Raw genomic sequence first — 5,389 nt, 5'->3', positions numbered from 1 at the left:
CGTACTACACGTACTACATTTATATAAAATTATTCATTTATTTTAGCAATAATTTAAAAATACAAAATAAAAAAATGTAGTGCAAAATAAGATAATTTTTATACTGGTTTAGATTAGTTTTCTATTGTCTTTTGAACAATTTTGTTAATTTAATTTATCTACATTGAGACTCTTAAGAATGGAAAAAGAATTTTGTTTAGGAAAAGGAAAATTAAAGAAGATATTAATATTTAGTTGCATTGTTTAATTGATCCATTTGATTATATCATTGTTTAATTTATCTAGTGTGATTATGATACTTACAATTTCTACGCTTTTTAAAATACAAATTGCAAAGGTTATTATAATCTTAAACCTTTAATTAATCGGATTAATGACTCGGATGATAGATGACTAGAAATTAAACTAAAACTGTCACTATAACAATATTTTTTATTGAAAGTAATTGTAATTATTTGAAAATAGCTACATACTGCATGCAACTAGTGCAATATCCCAATAAATTTAACATTCTGTTGTTGGTAAGAAAAAAAAAAGTTAAAAAAAAAAATAGTAACTTTACCCAAGTAAAAGAAAGGAAACGAACAATAAAATTTGATGGAAAGAAAATTTCGGGAAACAGCTTGATTATGGAGTTTAGGGTTTGTGTAGAACATGATACTGCCGTTTGTTTTAGTATTGAATTAATAAATACTGGTGTAACTATTGATTCATTTATTTATTAAATATGTATACAACTAATAGAAATAAAATTATATAGCTGAAGATTGTCCACGATTGAAAAAAAAAAAGAGTAGACAATAGCCAAAATACACCGTACATAAAAAAAAAAAAAAATCTGAGTAGCAAAGCAATAAGAACCCAAAAACAAGAACCCTACGGCCAATAATGCTATCTATTTAAACCTCTCCGCCACAAAGTCAAATGGCACTACCTTCCTAAACTGGATAAACACATCATAAAACAACTCCAAACACCTACCTGCTAATTTCTGAAGAACTCTCATTTTTCAACACCGGCTACATTAATTAATTAATTAGATTATTATTTGTCATCATAAAAAAGTATAGGTAACCAACTAATTAAAAATGCAGCTAATTTTTATCCAACGAGCTATACTTCAAATGGTATAATCTATTCATACTCACCTATAAGTCGCGGGTTAGAGTCTCCCTATCTTTGATTAAAAAAAAATCAGCTAATTTTTACACCTAATTCTAAAATTAAAAAAAAAACATGTTTTTAAATTTTACAAACCCATACCCGAATATTTACGCCACGCATATTCGTTGCTTTTTTCTCTTCTTTTTCTTCCTCTTTCTTATAGTCCTCCTCCTCTTCTTTGCCAAATTCACGCCGCGCCACCCACGCCACCCATCACCGTTGTGTTGTGCCGCCTATCACTCGCACATCAATCTATTGCCAATCTACGCCACAACACTACGCGGCCCATCACCATATGCAACTGGATCGGAAATGGCGGAGCACATCGTGGGTCTGAATTCGGGCGACTTCCGACTCTCTCTTGATGGGGCAACGCGCGGAGCAAGGAGTGGTTGCTAGCGGGCATTGGTGGCGATGCAAGGGTTGTTGGCAGCGCAGGGGTGTGGGTCGTCGTGGACAGGTTGTGTGTATTCGTCGCCAGTGTGAGACGCGCCGATCCAGGGGTTGTTGGCGGCGCTGGGGCATAGGTTGTGCATATTCGTCGCCCGGTGGGAGACGGGTCGCACGACGTGGATTGCGGCGAGTGCATTGCGGGCTACAACTTTTTTTCTTCTTCTAGGTTTTAGACGATTCCTTTTATTAGTTTTGGATGTTTCTTTTTCTTAGGTTTTTCGATGCATTTTTTATGTTTTAGATGTTTCTTTTTCTTATGTTTTGGATGGTTCTTCTTTTTAGGTTTTGAATTTTTTTACTAGTTTTGGATGTTTCTTTTCTTAATTTCAAATGTTCTTTTTTCAATATTTTTGGATGTCTCGTTTTGTTAGGTTTTGAATTTTTTTAAATGATTTTAGATATCTTATATTTAGGTTTTAGATATTTCTTTTTGTTACATTTTGAATATTTCTTTTTATTATGATTTGGATATTCTTTTTTACAATAATTTTGGATGTTTATTTTTATTTAATTTTGAATATTTTTTATAATAATTTGAATTCACGTTCTCAAAAAATAAAAGAATAAAAGAAATGTTGCTAGCTAATTAATTGCAACCGGCTATATTCTAATTGGTTATCTAGTGGAAGATATCAATCACGCTAGGAAATCAACACGAATCTAGTCAACAACAAGGCAACAAATGCTTTTAAACTGTACTATATACTAATTAATTGTCATTAATTAGTGATTATTTAAAATTTATTTTTTAAAATGTAAATTTAATAATTATTAATTACTTCTTCTTATTCTAATTCATCTTTTACCATAATTTCTAAGAAAAAAACATACAAAACATAAAAAAAAGAATCATTCAAAATTTAGGAAAAAGAAACATAAAAAACTAGTTAAAATAATCATTCAAAATCAAATAGGAGGAGGAGAATAAGAGCCGCAGGGTGGCCAACGACGACCTGGACGGCATTGCGTGGACGGTGGGGGACTCGCTGTGGCGCGTTGTGAGAAGGAAGCCACGGAGGCCGCGCATCGCAAGTGGAGGAGTCGCCATGAATCGGAGTAGTTGATCGCGCGTCGAACTTGGCGATGGCTGCGTCGCGACGGATGGAGAGCTATGGGGTTTGGATTCTGCACTGTCTAGCGCGACGGATGGAGGCCGCATGCAATGGTGTTTGGCGGTGTAGATGCGTCGGGATTATGATCCCGCAGCGGTGAAGACGGCTATGTCCAACGAAAAACGACGACAGCGGGACGCGAGGAGGAGGCCGTGCAACGCGATGAAAGACGCTGCTGTAGTCGGTAGGCGACACCGCCAAAAATTGCAAGCGAGGTAGCGAGCACTTCGTATGGAGGGGGGTGCCACCTGCAAAGACACTCCGATGCCCTAGTCAGAATATGTGCAGGCGGAGAGGGAATGGTGTGTGAATGTGACGTACCTCGGGGAGAGAGCCAGTCTCCCCCTTATATACATGTCAGTAGTGGGCCCCTTCGATGGTCAGGCCCATACCCTCAAGGGCGCTGTCCTCCGGCTGTGTGCAAGCCGTACGGGACGCGTGTCCGGGTCGGGTGGAGGGCGTATTACTGGGCCGGCGAGAACTCGGGTCGGGTTGACCCGTGTGAGTTTGGGCCAGGCTGTAACAGTGCCCCCAACGCGTCAGCGATGGCCGTGGGGGGCCATAGGTGACGCGTGATGTTTACACTCGTGCGTTGTCGTCCGGTCGGCTGATCGTGAGAGGGACGCGTCTCTTGCGCGCGTGTCTCTTGATCTGCTGTGGCATCTGTTTGCCGTTTCATTCTCCGCGCTGGGCATTTAATGCTCATAATGATTTGAAAAAACCCGTGCGCAAAGACAATCTTGCCCCTGCTTCCTTTCGCGCTTTCGAGGGTGGTTTTTAAACAGTTTTTTCCACTTATCCACCTCCCACTCTCACTATTTCCAACTCTTTTTCTCCCTAACATCCAAAGCTTTCTGTGCAAACTCCCTCTTGCTCCAACTTTCAGTCCAGATTTCCTTCATCGTTCCAGGTAATCTTCTGGTTTCTTTCTTTTGGTATTTGTGTTATGTTCTGTTGTTGTGTGATTTGCTGTTTGCATTTGTTGCATGGCTGGTTTATTTTTGTTGAGAGGTTTTTCCAGTGTTGGGATAGGTGAGTTAGGGAAGGGGTACCATTCCCGGATAGGCTTTTTTGGGTGGTTTGTGAGGTAGGCGTAGTTTTTAGTCGTGTCTGGTCATGATTGAGTTGAAAAGGTGTAGTTTCTGAGTTTTTTCGGGCTCCCGACCTCATAGACTAACGGAGTGGTACCCCGCTGTAGGTATGCCTCGCGTTGTCTCCCGGTCTTCCGGATCTGCTGCGGCTTACGACCCGTATGCTTGGGTGACTGACGATATAAGGAGTTCACCCAACCAGATGGACTTGGAGGAATTGACGGAGTTCCGGCAAGCCGGTTACTTGTGTGGGGGTACTGACGAGGAGGCCAACTACGAGGCCATTGTCCCGCTTCCTCATGAGCGTATTTATGAGCTCAATTTTCATTCTCCTCGCGTCCCCGATTGGATCTGGTTTTATAAATCCATGTTCACACAAGTTGGTGTTCGGATACCGTTCTCTGATTTTCAAATGGCGCTGCTGAACCGGATATCCGTCCCCCCGTCTCAACTTCATCCGAACAGCTGGGCTTCGATCCGTTGCTTCGAGATGGTCTGCGAGTACTTGGAGCTACCGGCGTCGGTGGACGTTTTTCTTTTTTATTTCAACCTTACGAACCCCTCCAAACAGGGGAAAGCAAGAAAAGGGTTTCTTTCTTTCCGTGCTGCCCAGGGTAGGAAGATTTTTAGCCTTTTTGAGGATTCCTACCATGGTTTTAAGGATAAGTATTTCAAGGTTCGTCCCGTCAAGGGTCGCCATCCCTTCTGGTTGTCGTTAGAGGGGGAGCGCCTTATCCAGACTTACTGGAGCTTTGGCGCGGGGTTGAATCCTTTTGTGAAAGTGTCGTACAAGAGGTTGTCGGCTGTAGATAAGCAGATAGCGAACGTTCTTCTTGCTATCTTTGAAAAGAATCCCGTGAACCCCCACCTTCTCATGGGTGAACGGGAGGCCGGCCGGAGCTATATTTGTGAGTTGCTTTTCTTGTTTGCTTATGTTTCTTGTTTGTCGGTTTGACGACTAACGTTCTTGTTGTTTAACGCAGTGGAAATGTCTGCCACCGTGACCGGTCTTGAGAATCTGATGAAGACCTTTTTTGATGCTAGTGATGATGAGAACGCCGAAGAGAAGGACGCCGGCAAGTCGGAGGGTCCGTCGGGGGAAAAGGAGAGCCAGGCTTCCCCTGCTCAGGATACCGAAACGTCGGGAAAGCAGGGCTTAGGGGGTCAGGCTTCCCCTTCCCATGAGGAGGGACCTGCTGACGGGCAGGCGACTCTCACCCCTCAACCGGATAGCGACGTGGAGCTTATCCACACTCCTAAGAAGCGAAAGATGTCTTCCAGCCCGGAAGGGGCCCTTACCGTAATGGAGAGGAATTTTGATGCTTCCAAGTTCATTGACTCCCAACTGATACCCGGGACAGAAGAGCATTTTCATGCAACCGAGCTGTTTGGGCAGGCGAGGTGGATGTATCGCACCTTGCTTCGTGGGGCCGTGATAGCTCGGAAGGCCGAGTTTGAGTTATCCGGTATGGAGGCGCTTCGGAGGAAGCTTGAGTCTTCTGTTAAGGCGAACAATGACTTTAAGGCTCAAGTTGAACTCCTCCAGGGTCAGCTGTCCGAGATGGGGGG

The 5,389-nt window shown here is 42.7% G+C and overlaps 1 protein-coding gene across 1 annotated transcript in view; it reads right to left on the bottom strand.

The window, feature by feature from the left end:
- LOC107617585 (seed linoleate 9S-lipoxygenase-3) overlaps positions 1-1,003 on the bottom strand; it is a 12,424-nt gene extending 11,421 nt beyond the window's left edge. The window contains exon 1 of the mRNA XM_016319379.2: positions 985-1,003. The gene's annotated coding sequence lies outside the window, so the exon portion shown is untranslated. The remainder of the gene's footprint in view (positions 1-984) is intronic.

This window comes from Arachis ipaensis, chromosome B09, assembly GCF_000816755.2.
Source record: "Arachis ipaensis cultivar K30076 chromosome B09, Araip1.1, whole genome shotgun sequence".
NCBI lineage: Eukaryota > Viridiplantae > Streptophyta > Magnoliopsida > Fabales > Fabaceae > Arachis > Arachis ipaensis.
Note: the sequence above shows the minus strand (reverse complement) of the source record. Positions and strands in the feature narration are given on the sequence as shown.